The following is a 20,207-nucleotide window of genomic DNA, read 5'->3' as shown; positions in this document are numbered from 1 at the left end:
AGGGCCCACCACTTAGGTTGGCATCAATACTGATTCCTAGGTCTGTGACCTTGGACGAGTCTCTGCTTCTCCTTGGCCTCCATTTCCTTCTCTGTGTCATGGGGGTGTCAGAGCAGGTGATTTTAGAGTCTCTTCCAGAAGCAACCGTTCACGGCTTGTGAGTCCAAGCCTGGTGCATGGACCAGCATGCCAGGCATCCCCAGGGAGCTTGTTAGGAATGCAGGCTCTCAGGCCCAACCCAGGCCTGGTGAATCAGAGTCTGCCTTTTAACAAGACCCTCAGGGGCTCCACAAGCACATTAAAGTGTGCGAAGCCTGCTTCAGCAGCTCTGTTCATTGGGTTACTTCAGAAATGAACATGTATAAGAACTCTCTCAGGGGGAATGATTCACTACCTTCTCTGGCCTCAGAAAACTTTCGTAGAAATATTCTTCCTGCACAAGAACCTTAACCTTGAAAAGGAATTGGCTCTGAAGTCCCAGCCACTTCCTGTGGATTGAGCCCCAAGATGCCAGTGTTCATTTAATCAATGATTTAATAAAAGTCTGGGGATAAAAAGACAAGCAGGACCCACGTCCAGCCCTCAGGGAAATTATTCTCCAGTAGGAATAGGTAGGCCCCCCACTCCGGGTTAAAAAGATGCCTGAGAGAAAAGCTAACCCCCTGTGAGAATTACCAAGCATCTTACTCTCTCATTGGAGTCTGAGCGAATCCCCAAGAGCAGCCCCAGCCTCTATGACTGTCTGCATTAGCTCCCCAGGGCTGCTGTAATAAAGTACCAGAAACTTGGTGGCTAAAAACAACAGGAATTTGACTCTCTTTTTGTTCTGGGGAAAAGACGTTGACAGGGCCGTGCTCCCTTGGGAAGCTCTAGGGAAGATTCCCTCCTGGCCTCGTCCAGCTTCTGGTGGCTCCTGACGTTCCTTGGCTTGTGGCCGCATCACTCCAGTCACTGCCTTGTCTTCATATTCGCCTCGTCTTCTCTGTGGATGTCAAAGCTCCTTCTGCCTTTTTCTTACAAGGACAGTTGCAATGGCATGTAAGGGACACCCCCAGATAATCCAAGATAACCCTGCCTCAAAATCTTCAACTGAACCACAGCTGCAAAGGCTTTTTATTTCCAAATAAGATCACAATGGCAGGTCCAAATTTGGCGTGGCTAATTTGGGGGGCTTTTTTTCAGCCTACCACACGCTCCAATCAATATATGACCTCCTTGTGGGATCCTGGAGGGTCCCTCTATGTGGCTGAGCCTCAGTTTCCTCTCCTACAAATGGGTACAGTAATTCCTCTAGGGGGGCGCTGTGTGCTTGAGTGTGCATTGGCATTCCCTGGAGGACTTGTTAAACATAGCCGCTGGGCACCACCCCAAGTCTTTCATTCAGTGGGTCTGGGAGAAGTCTTAAGAATCTGCATTTCTAACAAGTTCCCAGGTGATGCTGCGAACCACTGGATTAACAAAGTGGTGATTAATAAAGTCCACACCAAAACAAGTACTGAAGAAATCAATGTTGGTGAACAACCAACAAAACTGACACCCCCCAGGGCCACTTGGTAAACTGGGGAGACAGTGAGCAGAAAGGCTCCTCTCCCAGGAGAAGGGGAGCCCCTTAGGGGCAGGGCTGTGTCTATGCATCTCCATCCATAGTTTGCTGCTTGTGGCTCAACACTACGTCTGGTCATCAGCCATAAGCCAGGCACTGTGCTGGGTGGGGCCTTGCCAATATCAGCCCTCGCCTGTCAAGGGCTTACCACGTGGCACTTAGATGCAAGTTAATGCAAACACACATGGACTGAATGTATAGGAAGGTATGGAAATCATACGGAGGAGGGAGTGGTGATCCCTTCCAAAGGAGGCCCCAAGGACGTGGCAATGCCCACAGGGTTTTGGGAGGGAAGTAAATCTGGCAGAAGCTCTGGAGAGAGCGGTGCTCCAGGCAGAGGGAACAGTTGGTTTGGTAGTAGGAGACATCAGTGTGGCTCAATCACCATATCCAAGAGCTGGGGAGTATGTATGGAAGATGCGCTGGGGACCTCAGCTGTGCCAGGAGGAGAAGAGCTTTTCCAGCCTTACTGGGAGCAAGGATCTGTATCCTGCAGGCACTGTGGGGACAGTCCAGGACTTTCTCCAGGAGGGTGACTTGTTTTGCTTCCCCAAGATTGTCCTGTGCCAGTGTGGGGGGATGGATGGGATGAGAAAGAGACCGGACACAGGAAGATCATTCAGGCAGCTGGTAAAACAATTCCGGCAACAGATGATGAGGGTCTAGACTAAAGCACACGCTGTGCACTCGTCTGGCTTGATGGATGAAGGCGTGAGTGAGCAAAACAGCAAATCATCAGCTGAGCCAGCTTTACTGTGTCTTGGAAGACGTAGATTTGGAGGCCAGTGCCAGGGATGCCCTGGCGTCCTTGGGCAATTTACATGGGAGCAGTGGCTCTGCCTTCTCAGGGGAGGATGTCCGAACTTCCTAGGCGCCTCTGCGCTTCCACCCTCCTCCCGGGGAAAAGGCACATCCTCTGTAATTGCGTAGCCTGAGCTCTGCCTAGCATCCCCCAAATGTTAAACTAGCTAATTTCTGTGGGGATTTTTCTTTAAGCCAGCATGACACAGGCTTTAAATCAATTTGAAATCCATTGTCTACAGATCCACACGGAGAGGGTCTGTGGAGGACGGGCAGGCACAATTATTCTCATCAGTCAGTGGGGACGGGAGAGGCTGTGATGGGTTTGGGCTGTGATGGGGAGACTCAGGTTTCCGTTACAGGGGAGAGTTCAGAGGCCCGAGGCCACACCAGGAAGGCACCATGCTGAGTGCACCAGGACACTGCCTAGGATGCAGGGAAGGGGCCCCCCTGAGTGCGGTTGAGTGACAGATGGAAAGTTGTTTCAAAGGGCTGGGTAAAGTCTGGGGACACTGAGGTCCCCACCACGTTCAGAGACTTTGGCCCTGGCTCTCACTGTCACTTTCCCTAGGATTCTCTACATGAAATACATCAAGTTGACAAAGTAGGGAAGAAAGGGGCAGGGTCTGGTTAGGGCGGTGGCAGTGGTGGTGGGCAGAGGGAAGGTCAAAGGGACTCACTAGTAGCCATTTGCAGCCTGCTTTGGCATTCAAGATCACCGAGAACATTCATGAACAAAATCAATCTTGCTCCCGGTACAAGGAGACAAGACAAATTCACCGGCTCCATCTTCCCGTCCAAATGGCTCTCTTCTCCTTCAGAATATTGCTCTGTTAATAGAGCCCATCCTGCCATCCTCCCACCCCAGGGAGGTTTCCAATTTGTCTGCCTTAAAGGGAAAGACTTGGGACGTTGCTAATAGGGCGCTGACCTTGGCCAGACCAGCAGGTCAGCTGGGGAGGCGGTAAGGGGAAAAGCTTCGATGAGCAGCCCACTTTATATATCTGGGGTAGCCTGCAACTGTGGGCAGTGTTGCAAGATACAGCTCTGTTCCATCCACTCCTCAGCCCAAAAAAGGGACCCCCCCGGCCCCCCCACCTCCCCGCTTCTTCCTGATAACCAAGGTCAGTCAGGTGACCTGGCTTGGCCAAACCCAGCATCCAGAGCCTGGTCAGGTGACCTGGCTTAGCCAGTCTTGACAGCGAGGGTCCAGTCAGGTGACTTGGCTTGACAAATCCCAATGACTGGAGCTCAGTCAAGTGATGTACCTTGGCCAATCCCAACAGCCAGGGCCCAGTCTGGCTTGGCCAATCATACACTCCGCTTTGACTGTGGCGTATGTAGTAAAAGACACAGGGACAGTTAGAATTTGTTTGGTGTGGCCTCTGGGGAGGAGCCATGACCAGTGACCATAGTGACAGAAGTGTCACACCCAACCAGATCCTGCTGCCCAGCCTCCAGGACCCCCTTGCTCCTTACTTCCTAGGTATCTCTTCATCCTCTCAGTGATGCTGTGCACCCCAATACCCTTCCAGAACATTCCCTGAGTCTAGGTTTCTGTTGCTTGCAACCAGAACCCTGATGGATTCGGAGGGAAGTTCTCCAGGGTCTGTGAAAGGTAGAAAAACTATGTCCATGTGGAGGGTGGAATGAAGTGTCCTTCACCTGCACAGAGGCTGGAAGGCAGTGCTGAGCTTCCCTCTCTGCTCCTTCCTGCATTTTCTGCTGCTTTGATTCCTTCCTGGAGGGTGGGTAGCAGAGAGCTGACTTTGGTTCTCCTTTTTCCCCCTAAAGACCATGAAGCTCTTTTATGCCCACTTCTTGCTTGTGGTCATGATGCCACCAGTATAGGAAGGGAAAGCTCAGGATCCAGACTGCTGCTCCAGCAACTCAGAGGAGGCACTAAGACCAAAAAGAACGTTTCCTCCCCACCCGCGGGCAGCAGCCTGGCCTTATTTGTGGCAGGGGTGGTCTCAGAGAGGTCGGTGGGGATGAATCATAACACCTCACCTGTCCAGGGCTCTCTTCCAGGTATGATTCCAAGCACTTTCCATAAATGAATTCATTTCATCTTCCCCTCAGGTCCATGCAGCAGGTGGTGCTACTGTCCCCATGTTAGAGATGAGAAAACTGAGGTATAAAGAGGTTAGCTAACCTGCACAGGGTAAGCTGGCGGGGAGGATGTGGTGGGATTTTGAGCAGCGGGCTCCGGAGTTTGGGAGCTGGCAGGAAAGCCGAGGAGGGAGGACAGGGTGGAGGAGGCCTCGTGAGCCTCGTGGGACAGCACATCCTGGTGTGGGTACTGGGGGAGGAGGGGGGTCTCCCCGGCTTCTCAACTGACCCTCGTCAGACCACAGGGGGTCACACCAGGTCCGCGGGGCACCTCCCCGCTGGCCAGAGCCCAGCACCCCTTGACTGATTTGACAAGTTTAACTAATGACTTATCAGCATCTAATTTGGAAGGTGGCCACGCGGTTGGTACTGTCATCGCCTGTTAGCAGGAGCAGTAACAGGCTTTCTGTTCGAGGCCTGTGTTGTCTATTTAACTGACTTACACATGGCTCTCGACCTGGGGCAGGGAGGGGGCCCGGGGTCATGAATCCCAGGCAGCTGGTCCTTTGAGGTCAGCCTCCCCACCTCCCCACCCCTACCCCGGCCTAATTCAGGGTCACGTACGCTCTCCCCAGAAGGGCGTTCGGGTCTGTGCCGGGGACCATTTGCACTGAATTTTAAGGAGGAAGAGGGACTGAGTCAGCATCTGGGAGCCCTCAGGGGTCACCAGGGGTCAAGCAGAGCAGACAAAGAAACAGATGTCAGATGGAGTCTTGAAATCTAGAGGAAGTGGCCTGTGCCTCTTTTATACCCAAGGGAGGCCACAGCCATGCCCTCGTGGCTCCATCTGGCTCTGGAATCCTGTTTCAGTGGGTCTGACTTCACTTCTGGACTGAAGACCCACCTACGTCTCGTGCACGCTGTCCCGGACCAGGCAGGTCCTTTCTGAATCTCCATCAAATAAAACAAAGCCACCCTTCCTCCCCCCCTCCTTCAGGTTTTCAAAGCCATTGAGGTTTTGCAGAGAAATTGAGCAGCGCTGCAAATAGCTCTGCAACTTCCTGGTCACAAAGTTCTTGGGCCAACACGACAGTGTCGATCTCCATCAGTCATTTTGTCCCCGGTGGTGCTCAGGCCTCCTCTCTCTGTCTTGCTGGCTCTTTTGCTTTTTCTCCTTCCCATCTCTTCCTAGTCTTCATCCCTCTGACCTCAAAAGCTCTACATTTTCCTCTGTGACCATGATTTCATTTGACCTCATTACAGCTCCGCAAGGTGGCTGCCGTTCACCGCCCCGTCCACAAAGTCTAGGCTCAGAGGATCCGAGTGACCTGCCCGGGGCTTGCTGCTGCAAAGTAGCAGAGACCAAAGGCGCTCCGGCTGGATTCCGAAGCGCATTTTGCAGGAGGCAGGACTCGGGGGACGGCAGCTGCGAGGCTTGCTCAGGAGGTGCAGGTGGCAGCTGGGTCCTGGGAGCAGATCTCTGTGGGCCGGGGGTGGGGGGCTCCCAAGACCAGAGAGGAGGCATCTGCCAGAAGGACAATCAAACTGCAGCCAATGGCAGTGAGGAAGGTCAGAGATCAGAAGAGAGAGGCCAAGGGGAGCATGGAGCACGGAAGGGTCAGAGGCTGGCGGGGAGGAGGGGGCGGCAGGGAGGGAGAGCCGGGGGGTGGCCAGGCTGGGCTTGGGAGGCCCGTTCCTAGAATACCAAGTGCTTTCGATGTGCTGCCCTCCATCCTGTAGCTTTGCTCCAGCCACATGGCGCTGGACATGGACCCACAGTCTCCCTGGGGCTCTGGCGATCTGCAAAACTAACAAACCCGGCACCCAGCTGCCCCCAACTTGGCCACACAGCCCCCTGCATCCAGGCCCTGCGCTCCTGCACCCCAGTGGCCTGGCTCCCCGGGCAGTGTCAGGGGAAGGCCTTCCAGATTCATCTTGCTCACGCCTCGCTCCAGCCTCTCCCGGCAACGCGACTGGCAAATGAAAAATCCAAGGATCAATGCCAGAAAAATGATTGTCTCAGCTCACCCTCACCAGAGAAGAGGCTTTCAACTCACCCACCTTGGGCGTGAGGAGGGAGACGGAGTGGGGGCTGAGGGCTCTGATTTCTTAAATTCTGTCTTCTGTTGGGGCACGAGTCCTGTAGCTCGGGGCCAACTCACTTATTTATCTGTCACCAGCCACTGAGGTGGCCACGAAATATTGAAGTGGCCATTGGGGTGCAAGGGCGGACAATAAAACCTGCCCCCGGCTGGGGATTTGGGGCTCACTCCCAGCACCTCCAGCATTAATGCACCTCTGTGTTAAAGCAGTTCATCGGATGCCATGTGGACCGCCCGTGTTGGGCTGAATGCCCGGGCCCCGTGCAGCTTTTTCTCTCCGGCTTGTGAATATACATTAGGGCTGCATTCTCGCCACAACTGGAGTTAAAGAGCTGCCGACACCTCCTTGAAGGCTTGGAGGAAAGTATTTAGCTCAGAAACAGTTTGGCTCCCAGGCCCAACTCTGCACAGTGGATTTTCTCCTTCTCCTTTGCTCGTTGGTATAATTAAGGTGGTGGGGAAAGAATCCAGGGAGAAAACGGAGATCGTGGCAGCTAGAAACGCAGACTCCGAGTCACCTAGACTTCGGTTTGCATCAGAGCTCCACCAAAAGCTCTGTGACCTGGGCAAAATTACACAGCCTCTCTCAGCCTCAGTTTTGTGGCAATTACAGCTGCCTTCCTCAAAGGCCTGTGGAGGGGGGGTGGGGTTAAGGAGATCACGTGGGTAGAATGCTGACTGCCTGGGCCAGTGTTGGTTACATCCATGAGTGTTCTAGGTACAACACTGATGATTCTGGCTGGTTTAAGCGGCAAAGAAATTGGGTGAGAGGATGCAGGGAGGGCCAGGCTTTGTGATGAAGCAGCCAGAACCATGGCCAAAGTCACACCCCGGGACTGGTCCAGTGAGGACCCTCCACCTCCACGGAGTACCAGGGGCCTTGGGGTGTGGGCCTTGGATTCAGGGCAGCGCTGAAACCACCACACGATGCTGCCCCCCGGGAAATGGATGGTGACCGCTGCCGCCACCACTTCACGTTCTCCACGCGTCCTGCTTGTCTGCATGGCCAACTCCAGATGCGAAGTCCCGGAAGGGTGCATCTGATTGCCAAGTCTGGTCCTGGGCAAGGCAGGCTGGCGAGTAAGTTACTGGCCTGTTTACATTCTATACTGGGGACGTTTTCCAGACACAGGGAGGGGATTAGGATCCTGGATGGTCCCACGTAGCCACGACCTTGATGTTCTGTTGTCACTGGAGGTGGGCAGCCCCAAGGCTATTTTCACCTGGCGTTTGTGTCCCAGGTCAACTCTGATCGGTCCAGCCTGTGCCGGCTGTTAAATCACCGCGGTCAGACCTCCAGCTGCTCTTTCCTGACGCATATCTCCAGGGCAGGCCTCCGCCAGCGGCGTCCCATTGACGGGGACAGTGGTGATGTCCTTGAGGAAGCTGAGCCCTTTGGTTCTCATGAGGCAAAGTACACAATCCCACTGTATTAGATACGATTCTCTGAGAAGCAGAACCAACAGGATGTGTGTGTGTGTGTGTGTGTGTGTGTGCACGCGCGCGCACACGCACGCAAAGAGATTTATTATAAGGAATTGGCTCCCACGATTATGGAGGCCGAGAAGTCCCGAGATTGGCAGTCGGCAAACTGGAGACGAGGCAAACCCACGATGTGCTTTTGCAGCCCAAGTCCTAAGGCCTGAGAACCAGGAGACCCCATGGCGTGAGCTCCGGCCCGAAGCCAGCAGGCTCCAGACCCCGGAAGAGCCAGCATTTCAGGTGAGTCTGAGGCTGGAGGAGTTCCCTCTGACTCAGCCCTATTTAGATCTTCAAGGGCCCGGATGAGGCCCACGCACATTAGGGCGGGTCATCCGCTTTGCTCAGTCTGTTGACTCAAATGTTAATCCCATCCAGAAAACTCTTACACACTCACCCGGATTAATGTTTGACCAATAGTCCAGGCACCCCATGGCCTAGTCAAATTGAAACAAAATTAAGCATCACACCCACCTGGGGAAAAATACCCAAGGTCTAAGCAGAGGGAAGCAAGGAGGAGGAGGAGATGCCAATTTCCAAGATCCAGTTCCAAGATCAACTTCAAGGGTGGTTGCTAGCCCTCTGGATCCAGCCTGCCTGAGTTCAGACCCCGTCCCTGAGATGACTTAGGCGCCTGCAGGCGAGGGAGGTGAGCTCTCTGTGTGTCCATTTCCTCATCCGTAAGGCAGAGATAAACCACCACCTTCCTCACGGCTTTGTGGACAGAGGGATTAATATCTGTAAAATGCTCACAACACTGCTGGGCAAACAGTAGGCACACAGGAAATGTGAGTTATCATTATTCTCCTACAAGAGGCAGGATGTTAGCATGTCAGGTGACAGCTGTTGTGATGGGGTGCCTGGTGAGGCGGGGATGGTGAGGGGTGGTGATGAGATTGCACGGAGGTGTCGGGGAGCTGAGGCTGGGGAGCAGCTCCTGCTTGCACCCCCACCCTTACAGCCTGGATGGAGACTCCAGGACCAGAAGGTCTAAGGGTGGGAGGGTTCTGCCTGGTGACTCAGGCACAGCCCTGGCTGCCTTGGGAAACATCAATTCCAGTTCAGCTCCTGCCTTGTCTTCCCCGAGGTGTCCCCATGAGCACGGGGGTCTGGCACAAACTTGAGAGATGTCGAAAATGCTTTCTAGAGCCTGCTTGAGTCTGTTGACCCAAGCGTGCTTTTTCGTCTCCCTGATCTGGCCCTTGACCATGGACTTTTGTGACCCTCCTAAGGTATGTCTTTTCCTAGCTGCAGGTCCAATTCCTGGCCAGTGCTGACCCAGGATAATCTGCTCTCATCCTCTGCCTCGCTTCTCAGAGTGCTGTCCTGACAGCCATTTTAAGATAAAACCTCATAGTTCTGATTCCCGATCCCATCAGATCATGAAACAGGCTGGCGCTTCTATTCACAGGGCCTGAATCCCATGTAAACTCTTACTGAAAGCTTAGGGGACGTTAAGGTCACAAGCATCTTCCATCCCAGCTACATATGCCAGAGGGACCCTCACACGTGGATCCAGAGGCAAGAGAGAGGGTGATGACTCCTGGGGAGACAGACATCCGTGGCGTCCAGAATTCAGGTCCCCAAATCTTTCTCCTTACTTTTGGAGAAAGCGACACTGCCCCTGTAGAACATTGTAGCTGAAGGCATGCAAGCCCCTGGACCATTCGAGCCATCCTGCTTTATTCAGAGAACGTCCGCTTCCAAACAGAAGCCGGTGCACACATGGCACTCAGTCCAAGCTGCGGCAGAGGGAGCCTCAAGTTTGAGCTTCCCCCAAAGCAGACCCCGAGATGAGGATTTGGGTGCAGGTAGCCGATCCAGGAAGTATGTGATATCGAGACGGATATCAAGACGGGAGGAAGGAAAGCTGATGAAATGTCAGGGAGCCGCTTACCACCACAGCAGCCACCCGAGGTTCATCCCGAGGGGGCTCTGGGTTGGGGGGTTGCTCCACGGATTCATCCACTTGGGCTGAGAGTTGCCCCTGGAGGATGAGGAATTAGCTCCTGGGACTCGTAGGCTGCTCCATGCCAGAGACCCCTTCAGGCCAGGAGGCATGGGAAACCAGGGCCAGGGTGGGATCTGCCTGCAGGGGCCCTCTGCAGCAGACCAAGGGGCTATAGGGGGGACTGGCCACCTCTGCTAGGGGAGGGCTCCAGAAACTAAGGGACATTCAGACAGGTGGCCAGGAGTCATTCAGGACCTGCCCCGAGCTGGCCCAAACAGTGAGTCCTGGGTAAGACCGTGAGTCCTGGTTTCTCTCCATCACCACCTCCCACCTTGGGTGGTCTTTCATACTGCCAAACCCAGGACATTTTGGGTCCCAGGAGTGGTGGAGAAGCCAGCAAATGGCAGGAACCCAACCTCCAGAGGCCAAGGAGAAGGAGAGAATGGTAAAGAAAGAGGACTTAAAATACCCCTCAATTGTTTAAGGATTGGAGATTTGCACTAAGTCTCAAGAAAAAGGAGTAATTACGCTGTCAGCAAAGGTGATATAATTTTTAAGACTCCACAGCCGTAATTTTTCCTCATCCTCCCTGTGTCACCCCCCCACCCCGGGGATTCAGGGACGAATTACCTGTCAGTTTGCTGAGAGGTGCTGTTCCCAAGCAGGAAGGTATCACCTGCTGTGGCTTCTGGAAGCCCTACTTGACAGCAAGGGTGGCTGGGTGGGAGGAGCTGGCAGCTGGGAGGGGCGCACTCTCTCTAGCTGGAGGCGAGGGTCTGGAGCTTCAGGGAGGTGCCCTGGAGGACAAAGCACGGCTGGACCCTGACCAGCCCTGAGTCAGGGAGGGCTGTCCCATCTTTTCCCAATAAGGAGAACCCTGCCAGTGGCCTGGGGTGAGGGCGGGGGGAGGCAGCAACAAGGGGCTGGGGTCTCTGGGCAGTGGAGGGTCTTCTGACAGAATGCAGGGTCCCTGGGGAGTTGGGGGTCTTCTAACAGAACTCAAGCATCTCAGGGTGGGCCAAACCGTTCAAGCCCAGTATGAGGTGGCCATACAGAGGGAGTGGCAAGAATGGCTATAAACGCTTGGGTTCTGCAGTCGGGTTCAGCCCAAAGGGAGCCCCAGCCCTGTGTGACCTTGGGCAGTTACTTAACCTCTCTGTTCCTTAGGGGAAAATGGGCTGTGGATGGAATCCAACTTATCCATTTGTTGGTTATCATGATGTGGTCCTACCCCTCTCTAGTGCTTGATTCCTGCCAGGGGTCACCTAGCCTATCTTGAATACCTTGGCGGACAGGGAGCTCACTAGGTGGAGAGGCAGCCCAGGTCCACTTTGGCCCACATGGCTGATCCTGACCAGGTCAGAGTCTTGCCCATGGTGTTCACCATTGGTGTCATTATAACCCTCAAGGGTCACTTGTGTGGCCCTTGCCAAACTCTAGGGATCAACTGTCAACATCAGCAACCCCTCCCCACTCCGCTAAGTGGAGTTACATGGAGGTCGCCTTTGGTCCTCATGCTTGAGAAACAGATTCTTCTCTGCCAAGAATGTCCGCCGCCCCCTGGCCTGGGTGACCTGACTCTGGGATACCCTCCCTGGCTGTCAGTCCTGAACTTAGGATACACCTTTAAGGATCAGTGGGGTCATCTCATCTTTATCCCTTTCCCCACTTTCTCCTTGTTCCTGAAGCCCCAGGAATTCTTGGAGCCTCTCTCTAATAGAACATTATTCCAGAGGTCCAATCAGCTTGGGCTTCCTTCTGGCTTGGGCTCTCCAGGATGTGTTCCTGTTCCGGCCAGCAGAGGACGCTGTGCTCCATGTCATCCTGCACCCCCAGGCTGATGGGGCACTGCTGGGAGTTGGGGATTCAGGGATGGTCAAGACCCACCAGGAGCTCACTTCTCCTCTCGGGACCCCTCATCTCCAGGAGCATCTTGTGGTAGGGGAGTAGGCTCTGATGAAGGTGTGGGCACCTTGGCAGATATCAGCCGGTATTAGCACAATATAAAGCCAATATTCTGCCACTAGAGCCCCCTTCCTTGCCCTTCTCCCAGGCAGGCTCAGCTCTCTCATCAAGATACAGCAGAGCCAGGGCTTCCCTGGTGGCTCAGTGGCTAAGAATCCGCCTGCCAATGCAGGGGACACGGATTCGAGGCCTGGTCCAGGACGATCCCACATGCCGCGGAGCAACTAAGCCCGTGTGCCACAACTACTGAAGCTCCTGTGCCTAGAGCCTGTGCTCCGCAACAAGAGAAGCCACCGCAATGAGAAGCCGGCGCACCGCAACGAAGAGTTGCCCCTGCTCGCCACAACTAGAGAAAGCCTGAGCACAGCAACGAAGACCCAACGCAGCCAAAAATAAATAAATAAATAAAATTTATTAAGGGAAAAAAACCCAGCAGAGCCTAGTAGTGAAGATCAGGGGACCCTGGAGCCTGACCATCTAGTTCAAATCCTCACTCCCCTGCTCCCAGGCCGTGTGCCTCAGTTTCCCCATCTGTACAATGGGGATGATATCGGGGTTCTTGTGAAAGTTAAATGAGTTAATACACGTGGAACATTTAAGGAGTGTCAGCCCATATCGTGACCATTTGTGGCAACTTGTCACTGACCCCAGACTTACATGCCCCTCAGGGATACAGAAGTCCTGCAGGGAACCACACCCCCTCCTTAGAGAGCAATCTCATGATCACTGCCACTCAACTGTGTCCACCCTCCCCAAGCTGCTTATCAAAGGATTCCCTCCACCCTCCCTGGATTTCTCTCTTGGTGACATTCTACTGACTTTTATTGAGCCTTGTGGATTGGGCGTTTGGACATCTGCCCTTTTTAGCTGACCTGCTTGCCCACCTGGCCCTGACTGGGAGGGTTCACAACCTTTGGGAAGCCTTCCTAGGTCTGTAGGATGAGAGGAATGGGCTTCATCCATAGTACATCCTCCAGACTCTGCATTGCATCCTGGTGGGACTTATATTTGTTAAGCTATTCGTTGTTGGAGTCCTTATAGACCTGGGATTTGAACCCATGGCGTGAGTAACTCTTCCATCCTATAATTATCTTTCCTTTTCCCCATCCGCTCCACTCCCACGTAACTGCATGGGTTCAAATACACAAAGTCATGGAAATCACTCATTTCTTTAAATTTTGTGATCTGGGTTTTTTTTTTTTTTTTTTCAGTACGCGGGCCTCTCACTGTTGTGGCCTCTCCCGTTGTGGAGCACAGGCTTCGGACGCGCAGGCCCAGCGGCCATGGCTCACAGGGCCAGCCGCTCCGTGGCATGTGGGATCTTCCCGGACCGGGGCACGAACCCGCGCCCCCTGCATCAGCAGGCGGACTCTCAACAACTGTGCCACCAGGGAAGCCTGATCTGGGTAATTTAAAGTGTTAGCTTCCTACCTCAGAGTGTAGGTACTGTTTGAAAAAACCGGAAGGTTTTTTCACTGGAACATCCATTGCAACATCCATCCAAGTCAGCAATGGAAGCATTGTCTAACCCATACTCCTTACTTTACAGGTGGGAAAACACTCCCCCTGTAAAAATCACACGATCTGTCAGGGCGGAGTCAAGACCAGGACCCTTCACTTGTGCTGGGCTCCTGTTACCACGCTGGGCTGCCTTGGGGGTGGGTCCCACGAGCCCAGGTGGGTGTTTCCTCCCTCTTGTGGGTCTGAGGCCTCATGGTCTGTCTTCTCTTGGTCTCCCACTTCTAGCTCTTCCATCTCAGGCAGCTCTTCTTGGTCTAGTCATTCCCTCAGACTCAAAAGAGAGGAAGCCACAAAAAATGGGAAGGGGTGTCCTCAAGCAACCTCTTCTATGTCATCACATCCTTCAGGTATTGCCCAAGAAGAGGAAGAAGTGGTAAGAGATGGAGAAGACTGGGGAAGGATGAAGAAGCTAGGAAAGCTACGTGTAGGATAATGAAAAATGTCAGCACTAGGAATTGGGAAGGGTTTTTCCTTCCTTCCTCCCACTTACCCACCCACTCACTGTTTACCGATAAGACACACCAGGATCCAGTGGACTATCTTTCCCTCGGCCAGCAAGTTTGGGGGAGAATCGGAGTGTAGACAGTCTTGGCCATCACCTACCTAGAACTTCCTTAATCACAGCCAGCCTCTCCCAGCTTGAGGCTTCTGATTGAACAGACCAGAGTGGTTAAAGGTATTGGCTTTGAGTCAGGCCAACCTGGGTTTACTCCCCAAGCTTGTGGCTTGTGATCTATATGACAGCTGTCATGGCCTAGGTTCTATAACAGTAAAATGGAGATGAATAATATCAGCTCCACGTGGTTATGGAGAGATTTAAATGTGACACAGCGTGCCAAGCAGCTGGCATGCTTAATAAATGTATGGTTTCTATTTTTACTGGAAAGCAGAAGGAGAGGACAGTTTGCCTCTGTTTCTCTACTCCCCACATCTCAGGGTGTCTGATTGCAACTAGACAGGGACACTCAAGTTTCTGGATGGGAAACAAAGCAGGGACCCCCTCCCTGGTACCTGAGAGCCAGCACTGCTCCTACGAACCACGGGAACTGGGTCCCTTAACATCATGCATGATTGAGGCAGTCGGGAAACTAATTAAGTGCTAACTTGTCATTTTTTAAAATGAAATTCTGGAGTTAGAGATTTATAATTGCTAATGAGCCAGGCTAATAATTAGTTGTTTTATAATAAAGGCGATGATCACTCAGACAGAGGCAGAGAGAGCCAGGCTCTGGCCTAATTTTTCTCCTGTAATTATGTGACATGCCCAACTGCCTGGAACTCCTCTCACCCTTCCGTCTTTCTGCTCCAGTGAGGTGCCAAGCTACCCTGGCACTGTCCCCGCTTCCCACCATCCTCTGGCTGCTGGACCCTCATGTCCACAGCTTCCTGCCAGGCAGCCGTTTCCCAAGAGGGTTGGGATTGAGAAGATACCTGTCTCTGGGCTTCTCCCAAACTCCTACACCCACCCTCCACCTTGGAGAGGGCGTGGGAGCTCCTGTCCTTCTTCACGGGGGCTCAGAGTCAGAGGGCAGCTAGCAGTAGCTCTGCTCCTACAGCAGGCAGAGGGGGTCCTGAAAATGCCATGCGTTACACCACTGCAGGTGATGGAGCAGAACGGTCAGCAGGGAGAGGAAGCCAGTTCAGAGGACAGGCTGCCCACCCTCACCCTCAGGAGTCTTCCCAGCTTCTCAAAGGCAGAATGGGAAGAGCCCTGGATGGGAAACCGTAAAACATGGTGTAGAGCCCATGTCAGCCAGGTAATGGCAGGCAAACCTCTTAACATCTCAGAGCCCAAATTTGCCTGGCTGTAAAGTGACAGAGCTGGACTAAAAAGACTAAGGTCTTCTCCAGCCCTGAGCCTCTAGGGGTTGAGGGCTCCGTGACATGGGCATGGCTTTAAGGAGAATGCAAGAGTACACAAGCATATCCCCCTGTAGTGCGGAAACCGCCAGCAGCCCTTGGGACGTGGGAGCTCAAGGAAGGGAGGGTCCCAGGGGGGCCAGTGAGGGAGCTGATAGAGACAGATACAGAGGGAGACCCCTCTCTCACTATTTGCTTGTGGCCCCAGACTCAGGAGAACAGATATTTCTACTGCTTGGGGGTAGACCAGATCTCTGAGCAGCCTGTGTCTTTATCCTCAGGTGCTTGGCATCTACTTTGAATCAAGCAGGTAAACCATAACCTGGAGAGTTCATTCATTCTTCCATGATGGGAATGGTTATCACCCCCGCCTCCAGCCACACCTCCTGGGGTCTCCCAAGGCTAAGAGGGCTGCTCTCTGTGACGTGACTAGGAACTAGTAACTAAACAGACACTATGTACAAACCACAGAAGATCCACTTACCTGATGGGGGCTTGTATCCTGGGGTCCATGATAGAATTCAGGGGGTCTGTGAACTTAACTGGGGAAAAATACATCCTTATTTTCATTAACCTTAAATTAAAGTTATCATTTCCTTTAACTGTGAATATAGGTGACAAACCACAGAAATATTAGCAGCACTTGAAACTTTTGCACCAACAGAAAACACAGATATTTTCATATCATACTCTAGCTGTGGCAGGTATCTCAAAATATTATTTATGCTCATCACTACCTTGAAACTATGGTAGTTATTAGACCTGCAGCTAGATCTTGTTTTTAATGTATTAATGAAAGAGCATATGAACTACCATACCTTTGTTTTTCAAACTACAAATTGCTACAGGTTTGGTGTTTTTTTTTTAATATTTGATAACCATGTTTCAATATAATTGCTTTTTCAATTAATTCTATGTGTTTTGTCCTCCCTCCTCTCTCTCCCCACCCCACATTCAAGATCCACCCTTCCTTCCCCTATCCCTTTGCAACAAGGGGCAGGTTAGAGAATCAATGTTGATGGAGACTGACAGCTCATGCAGGGGGCGTGACACAGAGGAGAACTTCAAGAAGGAATGAGGTGTTGACCCAAGGACAGGGAGGAGAAGACACAAGGGAGAAGGCTGGGGCTGAGACCACTGATGCTGCTGGCCCCCTGCTGGCTGGGTTGGCAGCAGTGGGAGGACAGTAGGCTAAACTCCAGCCCACCGAGTCCTGGTCCCCACCACCTTTTGGATCCTGTACATGTTGGACTACATTGCTGGAACCAGAAAAGGAAATAGATGAAGTCCAAGTATACCAGGCTGTGGGATTTGGGGCAGGCGTTGAGTGTTCCCACTGCAATTCCCCGTGGTTGTTGGATTCCTCCAGTATGGCAGCCATGTGCAGAGCGAGCCACTCGGGGGCCCAAATGGATAATAAGATTTCTCGGTGCTGACTCTCCTGCCCACTTCCTTCCAAGATAAAGAGCATGTTCCAGAGATAAACGTTTGTTCATTTGTTCAGCAAATCTATTGAGATTCTTACTAAGAGTGTGACACTGTGTAGCCCTTGTTATCAAGAGCTCAGGATAAAGCTGGGGAAGACACCCATGAGGAAGTAGCACACCAATAGTTAATGACAGTTAATTAATAAATAATAATGACTAATCATTGATGTCCAGGGCAGTGAGAGACTCTGATAGAGAATGATATGTCCTATGACAAACCCAGCACTCAGTGGGTCCCCAGAGACTCCCACTGTTTTCTGTTACTTGCTTCTGATTTTATGTTTTGCAGCAAACTGAAAACTTCAAGGTTAGATTCCCTGGACTTACCATGGTACCCACACATCCTGGATTTTTTAGAACAGCTCTCATTTCAAGAACACTATTCCTTTGTGCCCATAAACCATTGAAATTCCAGTATTTCAGCAACCAAACAATGTCTCTTAGATTGCCACCTCCCAAATACACTCACACGCAAATCTTCTCAGGCTGTGGGTCTTGATTTGGGGTTTGGAAAGCGTATTGCTGGGGTATTATACTGCTCATCCACTCTGGCTTCTTCCCCTCCACCTCCCATCTATCTCAGAGCTATTGCAGGAAATGAAAAGTCATTCTGAAATTCAAGGAAGCAGAACAGAATGAGGAGGTAAGGCTGCAGAATAAGGACGTCAGAAAGTACATTCCTGAGCCCAGCAGGGAAAGAGTGTTTCTTCCCTGCCATGTGTGTAGATAAATGAGCATTTTCTGTTCCCTCCCCCAGTACAGTCCCACTTTAAAGACTCTGTGTGTGTGTGTGTGTGTGTGTGTGTGTGTGTGTGTGTTGGAAGAGCCTAAGTTGTGAGCAGGTGGGGTAATTGGACAAATTAAGCCTGGATGTAAAACTTTCTGCTTGGAAGGTGTGGTGTCTGTGTGGGCTCCGGCAGGGGTGATTTGCTATTGCTTTTCAAATAAGGACAAAGATTTCTTTACCAAGGGCAGTTGTGGATTAGACTTCCTCTAGGGAACCGCCCTCATTCATGGTCATGGGTCATAACAATGGGGGCTAACAGCTGTCATTTATTGAACATGTACTATGTGCCTGGTCCCCAGGACAGCGTTTTATATGGGTTACCTCATTTAACCCTGATGCCCTAGGAAGCATGCAATGATACTCTGTCTTTAATGAGAAACTAAGAATGAAAGGGTTAAATATCTCATTCAATTTCACACAGCTGGGAGCTAAGATTTGAATTTCAAAGTCTGATCCCCAGTCCTCATTCTGAGACACTGCACTGTGCTGCTAAGGGCAGGGCCACCCCAAATTTAGTAACTTCTAGGCAGAAGGAAGCCTTCTGGAAGCGATAAAGTCCTGGGCAGATTTTAGAGAGCAATGTCGCCTGGCAAAGGTCAACTGGGAAGAGAGAGGAAACTGGCACTTGTGTTTAGCTCATGTATGCTTGGTATTGTGCCAGAAGACTTACCCACACTTTTATTTAATTCTGAAGATGATCACTGGAGTTAGGTGATAGTCCCACTTTACAGATGAGAAAACTGAGGCTATACAATAACCTGAGGTTATAGTCAGTAAATGGAAGAACCAACCTCCTGGCACTAATCCCCATATTCTACTCATTCCTTCATTTAGCAAGCCACAAGATCAGAGGGAGAGGGGACGAGTTTGGTAAGGAACAGTTGGCAGAAGCATTAAAAATTAGGTTAAGAACTGGTTCCAAATGCCTCTTCCGGCAAGCCCACAAAGATTGGAATCTGCTTTGATTTGATACCATCCAAGAGCCTTGAGCTCAGCAGATCCCTTAACAAAAACACTTGTTGAATGAAACTGGTGGAAAAGTGACTGAATGAACACACACCTATTTTAATATCACATTAAAAAGAGCAGGCACCCTCTCTTGATTGGGGTCATCCCACCCATCTCTTTGGCCCTGACTCTGTCTTGTCTCTTTCTGCCTGTCTCTTATCTATCACTGCCAAATTTCCTGTCTTATCTCATTAAGAGCTAGAAGGGAAAGATGCTGCTCCAATTCGCCAGCTGCCTCCTCACTGCCAGGTTAGTAAATTAGCCGCATGCTCACTCTTTAGGCAAAACGGACATCCCAGGTCTGCAGAAAACTGGCCATGGTCCTTTAACGGTGGAATTGAACAGAGCAAATGGTTGCACTTTAAAAGAAAGTTGTTCCCATTCAGACAAAAAGTTCAGCCTACTGCTCAGGAAATTTCCAGTTCACGGCCCATTTCTCTCCAGGTATAAAGGAGGAAATAAATACCCTTGCAAGGCAAGTGATTAATTTCAGCCGGCATGTTCAAGGTTCCTGCTGATGGCTGGCTCCTGGGCTCTTAACCGGTGTCCCTGGACAAGTGTGTATGGGGGGGTCCCACCTCCGGGATTTCAAACTGTCAACTTCTCAGAGTCCACGTGACTTTGGGGTGCAGGAGGAATAGAACATTTCTCATGCTCCAAAAGATGGAGAGGCTGGTGGGCAGCGACTACTCATTTTTTCCTGAATCTTGGCGGCTTTGACTCTGGCTTCTGTTACTATCACCACTGCCACCAGCACCTCCATACTTTTAATAGGCACCACTGTGTGCGTGACTCCACATTAAGGTGACTGCGGAGGGATGCTGGAAGGTGCCTGGGTGTGAACGCACTGGTGGATTTAGTAACGTCGGTTACTATTTCTGAGGGTAGCTCAGAAGATGTCCAGATTACCAGCTCACTAGCGGATGGTCCAGCTCTTAAGCCACCAGCTTTTGTTACACTCAGCAGCCCCCAGAAATGGCACCACCTTCCTCCACTGGCCTGGAACCAATCACATCTTGTGAATCAGTCACCTGTTGCTGTGTAACCAATAACCCCAAACCTGGTGGCTTAAAACAATAACTATTCAGTCTTGATTCTGCCGGGCTGGGCTCAGCTGGTCTGGAGCTTCTACTGATGTGGACCAGGCTTCCCTGAGCTCAGGAGCTCAGCTGGGTAGCTTAGCCAGGAGCTGCCTGGTTCAGAGTGGCCTCAGGGGCTTCCCTGGTGGCGCAGTGGTTGAGAGTCCGTGCAGGGGACACGGGTCCGTGCCCCGGTCCGGGAGGATCCCACATGCCGCGGAGTGGCTGGGCCAGTGAGCCACGGCCGCTGAGCCTGCGCGTCCGGAGCCTGTGCTCCGCAACGGGAGAGGCCACAACAGTGAGAGGCCCACGTACCGCAAAAAAAAAAAAAAAAAAAAAATACAGAGTGGCCCCAGCCAGGCCATAAGGGATGATGGGAGCCCCTCACCATGTTGTGTCTCATCTTCCTTGGGCTTGTCCACGGGTGAGCTCAGGGTTCAGAGGGCAAGGGCAGAAACTTCACAGCCTTAGATCTGAGCATTGTCACATCTACCACATTTTATTGGCCAAAG

This window comes from Mesoplodon bidens, assembly GCF_964165515.1.
Source record: "Mesoplodon bidens genome assembly, chromosome: 19".
In the NCBI taxonomy this organism is placed as follows: domain Eukaryota; kingdom Metazoa; phylum Chordata; class Mammalia; order Artiodactyla; family Ziphiidae; genus Mesoplodon; species Mesoplodon bidens.
The sequence above is the reverse complement of the archived record's forward strand: the minus strand, read 5'-3'. Positions refer to the sequence as shown.